Source organism: Rhinopithecus bieti, unplaced genomic scaffold (assembly GCF_001698545.2).
Source record: "Rhinopithecus bieti isolate Rb0 unplaced genomic scaffold, ASM169854v2 scaffold_4919, whole genome shotgun sequence".
In the NCBI taxonomy this organism is placed as follows: Eukaryota; Metazoa; Chordata; class Mammalia; order Primates; family Cercopithecidae; genus Rhinopithecus; species Rhinopithecus bieti.
This window is the reverse complement of record NW_016804647.1, coordinates 467,284-484,553: the sequence shown is the minus strand read 5'-3', so window position 1 is coordinate 484,553 and position 17,270 is coordinate 467,284. Positions and strand designations below refer to the sequence as shown.

Here is a 17,270-nt window from a genome sequence, read left to right as displayed (position 1 = left end):
ATATAACATTTGTAAATAGATATCCATACAACACCAGAACAGCCAAATATATGGAGCAAATGTCATTAGATTTAAAGGGAGTGATAAACCTCAATATAATGACAATTGGGGACTTCAACACCCCATTTTCAACAATGGACAGATTACCTAGCCAGGAAATCAACAAAGAAACATCAAACTTAAACTGCCCTCTACACCAAATGGGCCTAATTGACATTTACAGAATACTCTATCCAACAGCTATAGAATATACATTCTTCTCAACTAACATAGTACATTGTCCAGGATAGATTATATACTAAGCCAAAAAACAGTCTTACAGAGTCAAGGAGATAGAGATTACATCAAGTATTTTCTGACCTCAATGGTATAAAATTAGAAATCAATAACAGAAGAAACTTCATAAGTTTTACAATACATAGAAATGAAACAACATTCTGCTGAAAACCCATGGTTCAATAAAGAAATTAAAAGAGAAATTCAAAAGTTTCTTGAGACAAACACAGATGAAAATACAATATACCAACCAAACCTACAGAGTACAGAAAACAAGTTGTAAGAGGAAAGGTATAGCAATACACACCTATATCAAAAAAGAAAGATTGCAAATAAAAAAATTAGCATCATTACTCAAGGAACTACAAAAACAAAAGCAGATTAAATACAAAATTAATAAAAGAAAAGAAACTGTAAAGATCAGAGAACAAATAAATGAAATAGAGACTAAAAAGCAGTACAAAATATTAACAAGAGTTAGTTTAAAAAATAAGCAAAATAGAAAAACCTTTAGTTAGATTATGAAAAAAAGAGCAATAACTCAAATGAAATCAAGGAAGAAAAAGGCGATATTAAAACTCTTATCACAGAAATACAAAAAAATCATAACAGAATATTAAGAACAATTACTGTCTGAAAAATTAGAAAACCTAGAAGAAATGGATAAATTTCTGGACACATACAACCTAGTATGATGGACTTATGAAAAAACAGAAAATGCAAATCCGAAGAAACCACTAAGTACAACATTACCCTGCTATCAAAATTAGACAAGGATACAAGAAGGAAAGAAAACATAAATGCAAAAATTCTCAAAATAAATACGAGTAAAATGAATTCAACAACACATTAGAAAGATCATTCGCTTATTATCAAGTGAGATTTATTCCAGAAATGTAAGGTCGGCTTAACATATGCAAATTAATAAATGTGATACATCACATTAACAGAATGAAGGATAAAAACTTATGGTCATGTCAATAGAAGCAGAGAAAGCACTTTTCAAAGTTCAACATTCCTTCATAACAAAAACTCTCACAAATTAGGTATAGAAACTACGTACCTCAACACAATAAAGATCATATATGAGAAACCCTCAAGTAACGTTATATGAAATGGTAAAAAGTTGTAAACCTTTCCTCTAAGGTCTGAAACAAGACAAGGATGCCCACTTTCATCAGCTCTATTCAACACAATACCAGAAGTCATAGACAGAAAAATTAGGCCAGAGCAAGAAATAAAGGGCATTCAAACTGGAAAGCAAAAAGTCAAATTATTCTCTCTCTTTGTTGTTGTTTTTTTTTTTTTCTTTTGCACGTGATATAATCTTATATTTAGAAACACCTAAAGACTACAAAAATTTCTTAGCTAACAAACTTATTCAGCAAAATTGCAGGATACAAATCAACATGCAAAATCAGTAGAATTTTTATAAACTAACAGTGATCAATCTATAAAAAAATGAAAAAAAATCCAATAGTTACAAAAGAAAAAAGACACCCAGAAATAAATTTAATGAAGGAAGTGAAAGACCTCTACATGAAAACTATAGAATATTGATGAAAGAAACTGAAGAGGAAACACATAGTAAAAAATTCCTTGTTTATGGATTAGAAGTATTAATATTATTAAAATGTCCATACCAGCCAAAGTGATTTATATGTTCAATACAATGTCTATCAACTACTAATGACATTCCTCACAGAAATATATTTGTAAAATCTTAAAATGCATATGGAACTAAAAAAGACCCTGAATAATCAAAATAATCTTGTGATTCTTTTTTGAAAGACAAACATACAAAAACAAAGCTAGGAGCATTGCACTACCTGATTTCTAAATATACTACAAAGCTATGGTAACCAAACAGCATGGTATCGACATAGAAACAGACTCACAGATCAGCAGAACAAAATAGAGAGCCCAGAAATAAATCCATACATCTACTACCAACTGACTTTTATTTTTCAAATTGTAAATGTATTTTATTTAGTAAGCAACAATCAAAATAGCCTCGCAGTACTGCTTTTTTCGAATATTAAAATGGGATATTAACAAAATGTGTCTACTTTTATGAATTATTATATAACTTTAGAATCTGCAAAGACTCTGACTAAAGAAACAAAAATAATTGCATAGCTGAGACTGAAGATTACAGTGCTACAAATGATGCCAAATGTCTTACATTTAACCAAATACGTCTTCAGAGGTCCCTTAATTTTGAGCATTAGGAACAACAGAGAAATGTATACTGAAAGCATCACTAATAAATTTTTTGTTGCTTCATTTAAACACAACAGTATTCAACATATCTGCTAAACAATATTTGAAGTCATGACTAAATCCACTTGTTCCTCCAAGTGACATTAGTGTTCTGATAGCCAACACTCTTTATTGCCGGCTGTTTAGGTGTCATCTCATCTTCTTCATCTACAGCCTTTTTGTAATTCTTGGCTAATTCCAGCATCTATTTAAATACTAAATCATTGTATTTACAAGGTTCATGTAATCCTGAAGTATCAAATCTTCCATTCAACTCCTTATGCAAAATTAGCAACATCTTCTATTCTAGTTTATTTTTCAGATAGTTAATAGTAATAGAGTAATAATGTCTGTTTCATCCATTAATTAATGCCTGGATAGATGGCTTGTTTAAGTGACTCATATTTGAAGTTGTTAGTCTTGGTTCATGTACCATCATATTAGCATTGATCAACCTGAAGGCATCACTAACAACCTTCCCTTTTACACTCTGAATGGAATCCACAACCACCTGTTAAAGCTCCCCCTGATAAGGCTTCAAAACTCTGCTGAGTACTGATATCCACCCTAGAAACTCCAGCAACCAAGCCAGGTGACTGTGATGCCTACCAGTAACCATCTCAAGCTTTCCTGTCTGATTCAATACATGCACCATTTTAGCTTGGAACATTAGATCAAATGCCTCCACACTGACATCTGTGGCATAGCAAACATGTCAATCACTCTGATGGTATAATAATCAACAAATTTTCCAAGCTTCAGACCCATAACTTCCATTGGAACTCCAGCATCGCCTTGCTTTAACATTTTTAACAGTGCCAGGGAAGAAATACAGACTTGTTCTGCTGTTTCCACTAAAGGAGCATCTGTAGCTGGCCACGACCCAGTCTAGGCATATCTTCTCCAAGTCTAAGAAGTCTGTCTACATTTCTGGTCAGTAACTACAATTCTTAAGGCATTCAGCTTCAATTTCTTGTTTGACAAATTTCTTCTTAACGAAAGTTCTTGCTATTTCTGGCAGGTGTAATTTTCCTGTGTGATGTGACTCTCCGGAAGGCCAACAGGGGCGCAAGGCCACAGTGCAGACCTTTGTCTTGCCTCTGCGGTAAAGCAAAGACAGAGGCAGCAGCTGCAGCGGCTCAGACTTAACCTGGCTCTTACTCCACAAACCAGAGATGAATCAGCCCAATTCCATTCAAAAGAGTTGCCTGGGTCTCCTTGATTTCTTATGTATCATATCAATAAATATCATATAAGCAAGTCAACGTGTCTACTCAGAATACTCTCTGTCTACATTCTAGCTTTTCACTGGACTCTGGGCAGATTATTTAGATTATCTTTAATGGTTTAATATTTTAAGTAAAATATTTTAAATTATATTTTATTCAGACTTTTATTGTTTTCACTAAAAGGTTTTGTACAAATAACCTGACATGACTTACAACTAGAAACTGCTTTAAAAGTAATACTATGACAGAATTTATTATATTTGCATCTTAATATCAAAAGGTAATTTCAAATGGAAACTTTCAGATCTTACTTATTCTTTCTTATATGCGCATAATAATATATTATTTGGATTATTAGTGTATATTTAATTGGTGGAGTATTAATGGGTAAACTCCAAACTATTTGGAAAGCTTTAGCAATCCAAGTAATTTAAGTAAACAGAAAAAAAAAAACTTGTAGAATATATAGAACCTTAATTAGAAAATTACATATTAGCATTATGATAAAGCTGTATCACAACTGCCAGCCCCCCACAAAAAAAATCACAGGTAATTTTAAATTTAACAGAAATGTTTAAAGGGGAACTTATATAACCAGTAAATATTTTCATTACATAGTCAGAAATTTCAAACAACATTTTACAATTTCTTTAGAGAGAACTTTTCTATAATCATTAAATATCCTTTTTACATACTCAAAATAATTTCCCTGAACATACGGAAATTTTGTTTTTGATGGCCACAAAGCTAGCAGGAATCACAAGTCAAACACTCTTAGTCAGTAGAACATCCTTCTCACATTAGGCTGAAGGCACAAAGACTGTAATGTATGGATAAAGATAAACCAGACCTAAAATTTCCATCCACCACATCACAAGAAACAGGAAGAATAAATACTGTGGCCCAGAATTGCACAGCCATCCTGAGGTGCTATAGCTAAAACCTGATCATATGTCTAAAACTAAAGGACATAAAACAAATAAGCAACAACAAAAATTACAAAAAATCCACAGGATGTAAATTTAGTTTAAGAAATTAGCTTGACTATTTCTCCAAGAACCAGGAAATTATGTTACCAAATAAATTTGAAAAAAGAATCAAATATGTGCTCTAAAAAATGCAATAGCCAATATTAAAAACATAATGTATGGGTTTACTAGTAGATAAAGAACACTTAAGAAAGAATCTGTGACGATACATCAAAACAATCTTCCAGAATTCAGAAAAGACAATGGAAAGATGAGAGAAAAAACATGGAGAAAGTGATTAAATGATTGGAGGAGACAGAGACTGGGTCGGAAGCAATACTGAAAATACATGATGAAAATGAGGTGCATCTAACAGGGGAGACAGCAGAACAATAATGACAAAGAAAATCTTAATAGGAGCTGGAGATAAAAAGACACATTCACTTTAATGTAATGATAGAATAGCAATATTAATAGAAGCTGGAAAATAATAGAAAAATATTTTTATTATCTTATGAGTACTTCCCATGTAGAATTTTATACCCAGGGAAAAGAATCTTTTGAGAAACAAGTTAAAGACAATTTCTAGCCAACAAAACTGAAGAATTTGATAACAAAATAACTTTATTAAAAGAAAATTTCAAGAAAGCACTTTCAGAAGAAGGAATGCAATCCCAAGTAGAAGATATACTAAACATACAGAAAGAATGATTCAAGAAAAGGCTAAATCTATGATTAAAACTTAACATTCATCACGGGTATTGCCCGAAGTTTTCTTTTTTGTTATGCCCTTTCTTGGTTTAGGTATCAGGATGATACTGACTCCACAGAATGAGTTAGGGAGAATTCTCTCCTTCTCAATCCTTTAGAATAGTTTCAGTAGGGTTGATACCAATTATTCTTTCAATTTCTGGTAGAATTTGGTAGTAAATCCACCTGGCCCTGGGCTTTTGTGTTGGCAGTTTTTAAAAAAAAAAAAAAAAATACTGATTCAATCTTCTTGCTTGTTATGCTGTGTTTAGGATTTTTGTTTCTTCCTGATTCAAGAAAGGAGGGTTGTATGAAATTTGTCCATTTCCTGGCCAGGTGCGGTGGCTCACGCCTGTAATCCCAGCACTTTGGGAGGCCAAGGCAGGTGGATCACAAGGTCAGGAGATTGAGACCATCCTAGCTAACATGGTGAAACGCTGTCTCTACTAAAAGTACAAAAAAAATTAGCTGCGCGTGGTGGCAGGAACCTGTGATTGCAGCTACTCGGGAGGCTGAGGCAGGAGAATCACTTGAACCCAGGAGGTAGAGCTTGCAGTGAGCCGAGATCGTGCCACTGCACTCCAGCCTGGGCTACAGAGTGAGACTCCATCTCCAAAAAACAAACAAACAAAAACGAAAAAAGATTTACGAATTCATAGATTACAGGACTCAATATGGTGATTGTCAGCTCTCCTAAAATTTATTTATAGATTCAGTGTAATTACAATAACTTGTCAAGTTAGGTTTATGTCAAAGTGCAAAGGGACACAACCCAGACACATCTGAAGACGTAAACAGGCTATGTGCTATCCTAGATTATAAGAATTCTGTTAAAACTATAGCATTTGAGATGATTTGCCATTGGTTCAGGTATTTAAAAAAATACTAATGGCACAAGAAAGGAGCTTACATGGAACCACATACTTAATGAGAACTTTGCCAATGAGATATATGGCACCGGCAGTTACTAAGAAAAGGATAGAGAAGCTTTTCTATTAATATTGATGAGATATTTGTCTATGCTTATTTGTCTGTTAAATAGGATCTGAAGTTCATATCAATACACAAAACTCAAGTCCAGATAGACTGTACAGGTAAGGTGAAAGAAAAGCTATAAAATAAAAAGAGAATAGAGGAGAATATCTTCATCACTATTACACAGGGAACAACTTCTTTAAAGGAAAATAAAAGCAGTAAGTTATCACAAGTTATAATAAATTCAGTCACATCAAAACTAAAAAGTTCTATTAATCAAAGAACATCCTAAACAGAGTAAAAAGTAGTCAATTCACAATATTCTACATAAGTATATAAATATATATGTATGGGTATATATTGATATAATGACAGACTAGAATTCATTATCTAAAGAATACAAAGAAATCAATAAGAATAAGACAGATATTTTAATAGAGAAAGTGGGGAAGGGACACGTACAGCATTTCAAAAGCAAGAGGTAAAAATGGCCAAAGGCTGTATAGAAAGGAGGCCAAACACAGTAAATGAGGAATTATGTAGAAAGGAACATGGTTAGAATTCTAGGAGACTGAATTTTATTTTAGCGAATCTGCAGAAAATAAACTTCTGCATAAGAAATTAGGCACAATTTCAAAAAGATGATAAATGTCATAAATTATATTCAAATCCAGAAAAAAAAAATGTACGATATGTTTAGGATTTTTGTCCCCGCTCAAATCTCAATCTGAATTTGTTGAAGGAGGGACCTGGTCAGGGGTGACTGGATCATGGGAGCGGTTTCCTCCATGCTATTCTCATGACAGTGAGTTCTTGCGATCTGAGGGTTTTATAAGGCAGTTTCCCCTGCTCTTGCTCACTCTCTCACCTGCTGCCATGTAAGAAGTACCTTTCCCTTCTGCCATGCTTGTCAGTTTCCTGAGGCCTACCCACCCATGTGGAACTGTGAGTCAATTAAACCTCTTTCCTTTATAAATTATCCAGTCTTGTACCAATACAATGTGTGTGTGTGTGTGTGTGAACTAACTGCCTGACACACAAATTGTATACTATTTTTTGTACATGTTTTGGCTACCTGCTTTTGATAGACTCCTCATATGACATGGATTTTGAAATATTTTTCTGTAGGTTATAAAGATGATTCTACGTTTTCTGTGGCATTATTGATAACCCTTTTAGTTGATAGTTTGAAACTGTTTCTTTCAGTTTCATAATTGTCATTGATAATATTTTGTCCTAATTGAGAGATCTCTGTTAAGTTTGCTTGATATATCAGCTCTAAGACTTAAGGACAACTTAAATGTGCTTGCTGAGGAACATTTGCTTCTACCAGTTGTTCATTGATGCCCTCAGGGTAGCACACTATAAAATATTTTCTAATGTCAATATTCCAAGTCAAATTAGCGAGATAGTTATTTTTTCTCAATGTTTATATGATTCAATATTTTTAATTATTTAATCAAGTAACCAAAAGACTTATTTACTACCTCTACTGAGAATTCAACTCTTTTATTTATTTGAATGTACTTGTTAAAGATGGTCTCAAAGCTATCGCTTAATGAGTCATCACTTTTCGTATAATCTGAACAAAAATTGCTGTTACAATGTGCTTTTGATATCAGAAAAATATATACACAGTGATTTAAACACCCATATTCATTATTTTATTGTTTTGTTTATATTCAACATTCTATTATTTCTGTTTTTCATCTTCAGTTAACTTATTTTTCTGAAATTATTCTTTATACACTTTAAAACACATGTTTTAAAGTGTCAGCTGTTTAGTACATGCACATGGTAAAACCTTTGATTCAGTGTCCTCATGATAACTCAGCATCTACATGATGTGGTATGGGGTAAATCAGTACAAAATATTCCTGGAAGTCATTCCTTACACACAGACTGCTAGCAATCATCTAATCCATACATAACAGTGATGGTCATCAGCATGAGGCATTTCCATTGAGCTTGGAAACTCAAACTTCATTAGCTTTAAAGAATATCTGCCCCAAAGGAAGTAAAATAAAACCACAATAAGATACACCAAATTTGTAATAATTAAATTTTCGTAGCAAAGGAAATTCTCATACACTATTGGGAATGCAAGCTACTAAAAAAAAAAAAAAAAATAGAGAATGAAATTTGATTGCTTAGTGATCTTGAAGATAATCTCTTGACTTATCGAGACAGCCAGGTGGGAACGGCTCCCAGGCAGAGCCTTCGAATGACCTGTGCATTGAGAAGAGTGCACACTGGGGTGGGTCACAGAAGTTCGCTCTGTTCTCAGCCGGGAGGAACCTGGCCCCTTCTCTTCCTGGGTGGAACCTGGAATTCAATCTGAGGCCGGAAGCCCACGGGCAGGAAGCACACTCTGTTGCTTCGCTTAGAGTCTCTGTTTTCCCTTTTCTTCTTTTTCACCCAATAAAACCCTGCCCTAGATCATCCTTCAAATCGTCTGCTAGCTTACTTTTTGCTGGCCCTTTGACAAGGACCCTGTCTTTAGCTGAACTAAGGAAAAGTCCCGCAACGCTGTGACTCAGCAATTCCAACTTTTAAGCCTCAAGATAACGAAACATATGGCCACCAAAATACTCATACGATAATGTTTTTGGAAACACTGCTTGTAAAATCAACACAAAAAGTCATATATATCATCTGCCAAATGTCTATCCACACTGAATAAATAAATTGTGAAAGAGTACATAGAGGAAAATAATGAACTAATGCTATATACGACAGCATGGATAAGGCCCACAAACTAATGTTGAGCAAAAGGAGCAAGTTGAAATTGCGTATACATAGTGATTCCATTTAAGCACATTTCAAAAGCAAGCAAAACTAACTTGTATTGGTTAGGAATGCATTTATAGAAATAAACATGAAGCAAACAAAAAATTTTGTACCATATTTTATTTCAGGACTGTAATTTCCTCAGTTGGATTTGAGGGAGGGGTTTATGATTAGATAAAGGCGTATTGGGTGAGGAGATTCTAGGGTTCTGGCAGTGTTCTATTTCTTTATCTAGATGTAAATTGGTGTTTGCTTTATGGATATCTGTTTAAATTTACATATATATTTTATGTACTTTTTGGTAAGTATATTTCACATTAAAAGTAAGGTAAAAATACACTCTGGATATATGCTGATCCTATCAACTGCTTTCCTGACCTTGCCCATCTATTTTTCATCTCACCAGCCCTTTAATAGGAACCTAAAAATTCATATACTCAAATTTCAAATTCTGTTTCTCTCTATATGCTGTCCTTCCCCTAGCCTGCCCTATCTCAGTCAAAGACAGTAATAATTCAGATCTCTGGCTCAAGTATACGGAATCATCTGTGATTATTCTCTTTTATTCATAGGCCACTTTCAATGTGTAAGAAAATCCTTTTGGCTTTGCCTTAAAAATCTATTCTGAATCTGACCACCGTCTGTCATCTTACTGTTAACTTCCCTAAGTCACTCTCACTTAGCCTTTTGTGATAGCATTCTTTCCAGAGAGTGGAAACTGCATTTATATTTCTTCATTCACTTCTTTAAATATTCCTTAACCTTCTTGATCTCCTTCATACTTCCTTCTCTTGAAGACACCACATCTCCTTTAGCCCCTGCAAAACTTCACTGTTCTCTCTCTCTTACTTCTTCTACCACTGGACTAGTGAAAAAGCAGGTATCCTTCTTAATATTTACACTGAATCTAACTCACTCTAGCTCCTTCTTAAAACAAACAAACAAACAAACAAAAAACAGAAACAAAACAAAAAAAACACTCGGTTTTGAATTGACAGGAGACTCTGCCAGTGAGTAATCCACATTTATTTAAATATCGAGGTTCATTAAGATTCTAACTCCTGGGTGGCTGGGACTTTCTCCAACTAATACTGTGCAGATTCTTGGTGGTTTCACTGTTCTTCACACCCCGCCCCACCTTATTTCCCCACTTCTCTTCTTAACAATTTAAATCTTACAGTCAGCTATCACAGTCTATTTCCTACAACATTAGCTCCTGTCTAGTCTTCATCCATTCACAGAATTTCAATTCTGGTTAAATATCTCAAATCTTAGTGTTCCACATGATCATGTGAATGAATCTGAAGAAAAACTCACAGTGATTCTAAATGATTTTATCTTAAGCTCAAGCTCATGCTAACTACCATCAAGTCGTCTCTTCATTCTGACTCCATTGTCCTGATCTACTATAGTTTCCACCCTTTCAGATGATTATTAATTTTTGCTTTCTTTTCAGTCCCCCAGAACTTCCTCTGAGTATCTTCACTATCAATCATTGACCTTATTCCTTATTTCAGTGAGAAAATAACAGCAATACGAGCAATACGAAGGTAACCATGATACCTCTTCCATGCATATAGCCTCTAATATGAACCTGAATCTATAAAATCTATATTCCCTTCTGTTCCTATGGATGAATTGTCCTTGCTCCCAATTAAGTACTTTTTTTCACATATTACTTGAAAACTTCAATATCCACTTTTGTAAAGTATCTTTTTAAGTATATTGACCATATTTCATTACATTTTTTTCTTGATGTATAGAGATGTTTTATACCTTATGTATATAAAATTTGTCTTTTAGTCTTTCTGACATATGTATTGAACTTCACGGTCTTTTTGAATAGACAGGATTTCTTAAATTTTATGTAAAAGTAATATCTAGATTCGCGTAAGTTATGATCCATACTTTTTGTATCCTATTTTAGAAACTCTTATTGTTTTGCCTTTTATAGGTAGTTCTACAATCCACCTCAAATTAAATTTGGTGAATGTGTGAGGTCAGTCTAAGTCTTATATTTCCCCCATACAATACCTGGTTGCCTCAGTATCTTTTTTCTTTTCCTTTCTTTTCTCTCTCTTTCTCTCCTTTGACTGCTATTTTTACTGTTCTGCAAAGGCATCTACATCGTTATGTGTCTACTTAAGTATAGGTCTGTTTCTAGTCTCTTTATTCTGTTTCATTGGCCTAGTTGTCTAACTTGTGCCAACGCCATTTTGTCTTAATTAGTGTAGCCTTATGAGAAATCTTTATATTTGATAGAACAAATTCTTCCTACTCAATCTTATTCATGAATGTCTTGGCTATTCTCAGAACTTTACACTCCCTATTGTTCTAGATCCACTCTCTACCTTTGATCATGCTGCTGTTTGTCTTGAGAAACTGATTTCTATGGAATACAAAAACTCCCGTGCTGTTTAACTTCCGGTTGGGTTTAACCACTTGGAGGGAAAGCAGAGTAGAATGTATCAGAGCAGAACATAGGTAGTAACTGAGATTTGGGTCCTTTTTTCCCATGTTTAGTGATTTGGCTGCCGCACCCTGCTTATGGCCTCACTTCCAACAGACAACTCTCTTACATAATTGCCCTCTCAGGCATTCAGTAAGTTTCTTCCCTTTGCCCTTTCAGGAAAGCTTATTGGAGATGTAACCACAGCAACAACATATAATACAAAAGTCACAGCCTCAGCTTTATATTTGGTACTAGAAACACATAACTAAATTAATTAACATTTAAGTGTAATCAAGTTTTGCCCTTCAGGATAGTCAATCCATTCAAAATTGATTTATCTTCATCCATTCATTCATTGAAGGCTGTCTGCTTTTTCCTTATGATTCATGCTTTCTGTGTTCTTGTTTAAATGAATTTTATTGTTTTGCTTTTTCTACCTAAAATTGATTTGGGGAATGATATGAGGTAGGAATCAATTTTTATTTGTTTTATATTATACCTAATGGTTCCAACACCATTTAGTGAAAAGATTGTCCTTTTTTTCTGCTCTTAATTCCATATGTCTCATACCTTGTTTACACATGCCTATATTTATTACCCTACGTGAAACAGAAAATCATAGAGGAATTTTGGTTATTTATAAATAGGTGATGTGAAGTTTCAGGACAAACTGAAAGATATAGAAGCAGGACTTATATGTGCAAAGAGGCAAAAAAATTAAATTATGTCAAAATCAGGTTGAAGGAGAAAGAATGTGGGGGATTTCATTTTCAGGTTCCTGATCAAATCAATCTATACTTTACAATATGACACACTGGGTTTCTTTTTTGATCTCATAAACCCACGTGTATGTATGTGAATATGTGTATTTATTGTCTTTACCCTCTTTTTTATTACCATTTTATTTTCATTTGCACTGATATGTTTAGGTCTTACTTGAAATTTTATTGTAAAGTCCATTGTTGGACAAATGGTACAGGTCAATCAATAATGTAAAAATAATTTTTTAAAGTATTCAGATTTTATTCCAAAGTTTCTAGATTCTTGAGAATTATTCTACAGTGAAAAAAACTGCAGTCTGTAGGAAATAAATCAACATTTCAACCACTGAGAGTTAGTTTCAAGGTAAAACAGCTTAGCAGTGTAATCATCTGTCTACCCAATGTCTACAATGTAACGGGCTGGCTGTTGTGTTTACATGGTTATTCCTGAAATGTTAAATTTGATTAAAATGAATTCTCCCTCTGGGTGCCCTTGCTTGCCATAAAACAGGTACACTGACAATTATTAGAAAGTCAAATTCTATAAATAAATTTAGAGTTACTTAAAAAAATACTGGACACAGTGAACATTTTATTTTTCCATACGTTTTTTGCTGGTGGCATATCTACTTATGTGAAAAGATCCATGTTTCTCTAAACCAGGCAAACATTTCATATCCAATCCTTTTAAGACTCCCTTTATATAAACAAATGTTCTTAGGCACTTAACAAATAAAGAATATAGATCTTCGCAGAAACCATAAGAACATTAAGATGTTGAAAAGTTAATACTTCCAAGCTCAGCAAGGAACTAGAGCTCAAGAATATCAAAGTGGAACCATTCTATTTTTCTTACTCTGTGTGTGTGTGTGTGTGTGTGTGTGTGTGTGTGTGTGTGTGTGTGACATAGCGGCTCCCTTAGAAATGTATTCAACGCTATAAAACAGAAATATTTAACAAAAAATTCTGATTAATTAAAAAATAATCTGCCACTTAATTTCACTGAAACATTGTTGAAACTGAATTGACTTTTCTGCAGGGTAAAACTTGATAATTCTTAAAATTATTGTAGCTGTTGAGGCTATAAACACATTGCCAATCCCTGACTACAAAGGAGCTATAAAGTTTACTTTCCAAAATTAGATATGTGTGTATTGTATTTTTCCAATAATCTTGTCTAGACCTTCCAAATTCTGTGCTTTCATTAACAAGGTGAGGATCAGGTGGGAAGATCCATCAATCTCTAGATGTTTTAGTTACTTCAGTTTAACATTACCTTTTCAAAGCTTCCAGCACTGCAATCGAAGACTTCTTTTTTCCTAGAAAAAAACAAAGTGACCTTGTGAAAACAGCATAAACTCTGAATGAGATAAATACAATTTCTGCATATTATAACTTTACATATGACCTTAGCAAGTCACTGAATATTTCTGAGTCACAGTATGATCATGTGTGAAATGGAGATTATAATACTGAGTTTATAATATTAAACATATGTATAATACTAATATTTGAGCATTCTACCCAATATATAATATCAATATTTTTGCTTAACTGATGAGTGTCAACTGTAGTACATTATGCCCAAGGACCCAGGAAATAGGTTTGCACTGGCACAGGATACATTCATAAGAAAAGAATAAAACTTGTTTACTAGATTGTCAGAAACGTGAACCACATGTAACACCCGACTGTTAAGCAGCTGCCTGTCCAAGTTCTATACGCAAGAAAGGGAACGAATGTGCCACTAAAACCAATCCAAACTTTCATTTATTCATTGTTTACACATTGAACAAATGTATGACTGTTTCTTAAGATTCAGGTCTTGGCAACAGTGAATAAGGCAGAATTCAGATAGTCCTCATCATGGGGGTGACACAGAGAAATACTCTATCCATATATTATCCATAAAATTATATATGATGCCCAATGGTGGATATGCCTCTGTTCATTAATTAAACTTGGTAATGTAATTTTGAGATGATAATTATTTTAGATTATTAATCCTGAATCTTATTATATAGAAGTTTTGAAATTTTTTAATCTCAAAGATTTATATCTGAGCTATTTGACTTTTAAAATATTTTTGGTTTTGTTTTTTGGCCATCAAAAAGTCAATAATAACTACATATGTTACTAGAAGAGGCCCAGAAAACTCATCCTCAATGCAAATCTGGGCATGCTATTGAGCACATGAGCACATATGCCCTGTAAAAACCAAACACTAACAAGCACAGGTGTGCTTTTCTTTTAACTATAGAGAAGTAATGACAAGGCAGTCATTTTATAAACCCATTGTAAGCTTTGGAAACCTGAAGGGGACTAAGATGAATTTTTTGCTAATCTGTTAAAAACAAGGGGGTCTCCCCAACTCACACATGCACTCTTCTCAGACGCTGATGTCAGAAAATGTACCTCCGTATGTTTAAAATATATTGCAGGCTTCATTTGTACAATGTGAGAAAAGAGCCTGCCCATTTGTTTCTGAGCAGTTGACACAAACATTGCTCTTGTATTGCAATAGTTGCCCGTATTTTCAGGTATTTTAGCTGGGAAGTTTCACAAGTACCATAATAATGATCTTAACTACTAGTTAATAACTCATTAATGTCTCTTGTGCTCATTTTCCACTCAAATTAGATACTATTAGGCTTACTTAAAGTTGAGGTAATTAACCTAAAGCTGTCACTTCAATTTTATTATAATTATCCTGTAAATAGGATAATTATATGTCCTAGCTTCCTTGGGACAGTTCAGTTTTGCTCTTGTCCAGGTATTTTAACTGGTTTAGTATTTGTTTCATCATCTTTCACTCTTGAAAGCTCCATGTCTTAAGCCATATAGGCCATATTTGGATCATATGATCACCTTATGACAATGAAGCATAATTCGCACTACAAATTCTTGGACCTCAGATATTAATTAAATCATGTAACAGAATGTGTTATCTAACTGACATCTTAAAATAAGGGTTCTGTAGGTCAGAGTATGCATAAACTTGAATTTCCAGGGCAAAAGGGATTGACTTTCCCTAGAGGAAAGGCTGCAGGGTTATATGAATTGAACAGCAAGACATAATCTTATGAAGAAGATTAGAAATTAAGTCTCCTGACTTTGCAATAACAAGTTGCATGACCTTCACTTCTCTGAGCTTTGTTCTTTCATTTGTAAAATGTAAAATCCCAATTACTGAATGGGCTACTTTAAAACATCATTTGTTTTAATCCTCAAAGCAGCCTATCACGCCAAATGCTAGTATCCCCACTTTACAGATCAAGAAACAGGCTTACACAACTCTTCCTACAGTGACACATCTAATACATGGCAGGGCCAGTTTTCAAACCCAGTTCTTCCTGATTACTAAGTCCATATTCTCTCCACAATATATCAGTTCCCATTCACAACTGAAAATGCATTATACTAAAATTTGTCTTTATCATGAATGTGATGCCAGTTACTGATCTATGTTCTTTGGAGGATACACTCATGACTGTGTCAGTGATGTTGCCTGTCCGCTCACTAGTTAGGGAAGTAAGATGTAAGCAAATAAACAGGAAATAAGGGAGCTACAGGACAGCTTTACAAATACAAAGGGTGAAATGCCAAAAAAAAAAAAAAAAAAAAGAAGCCTACCTTCAGAAGTCCAATATGAAATTCACATTTAAGAAAGATCTTTATGTGGTTTTGATTGGTTTTGTTTTGTAAAATTTACTTTGATAAATCCTGTCAAATAGTTTCTGTGTAGAAATTGTTTTCAAATATATACCCTTTGATCCAAGGAGCCAGAGCTGCACAAACTTTTGTAATGTCAAGTCCCCAAAATGGTAGGTTATAGTTGGTTATGATTATTATGTCTCTTATTCAATGTATATAGATTTTAAAAATAAATCTATATTTTTTACAAAGGACAACTCAAATAAGACTTTTCTAATAAATGTAAACATATTTTCTCTCCAAGAAAGCCAAGAAAAAATTTTATTTCATTTTCTTGGTTTTGTTTTCTGGATAGAGGGTCATGACTGTACCATATTGATTGTAAAATTCAATTTGGTAAATCTGTGGATTCAAATTAATTATAAATTTTGTACAGAAGTATTATTTGAGGAGGTAATGGAAGATAAAACAAACTTAGTAGTATTTACATTTCCAATTCTAACTATTCCAATATTTTTCACAAGTACTTACAGGTCCAGAAAGCAGAATTTTGGGGGATGAGTAGGAGCTTTGAATTCAGACAGAAATGGTTGTAGACCCCACTAAAGATTATGGATTTTAGTAACTGCCAAACTACTATACAATAATACAGTATGTTAATGAGAGGTGACAGCGTGCTGGCAGCCCTCGCAGTCTTCGCTGGCTCTCCCTGCCTCCTAGTCCTCGGGGCCCACTCTGGCCGCGCTTGAGGAGCCAGCCCTTCAGCCCGCCGCTGCACTGTGGAAGCCCCTTTCTCGACTGGCCGAGGCCAGAGCCGGCTCCCTCTGCGGAGCCAGAGGCTGGGGCGGGAACACGGGCTGCGCCAGGCCTCGCGGGCCTGCGCGACTTCCGGATAGGCGTGGGCTCCGCAAGGCCCCGCACTGGGACTGGCCGGCTGGCGCCAGGGCCCGGGCGGTGAGGGGCTTAGCACCCGGGCCAGCAGCTGCGGAGGGTGTGCAGGGTCCCCCAGCAGTGCTGGCCCGCGGGCGCTGCGCTCGAATTGTCTGCGCTCGAATTGTCGCCAGGCCTCAGCGGGGCCGGGCCTCAGCTGCCTCCTGGCTGCAGCCCTCCATTCTGGAGCCTCTCGCTTCCGCCGCCGCCCCCCGCCCCCCCC

The 17,270-nt window shown here is 34.8% G+C and overlaps 1 pseudogene; it reads right to left on the bottom strand.

Moving 5' to 3' along the window:
• Window positions 1–2,559: 2,559 nt before the first annotated feature.
• Window positions 2,560–17,270, bottom strand: part of LOC108527994 (26S proteasome non-ATPase regulatory subunit 14-like) — a 38,059-nt pseudogene continuing 23,348 nt past the window's right edge.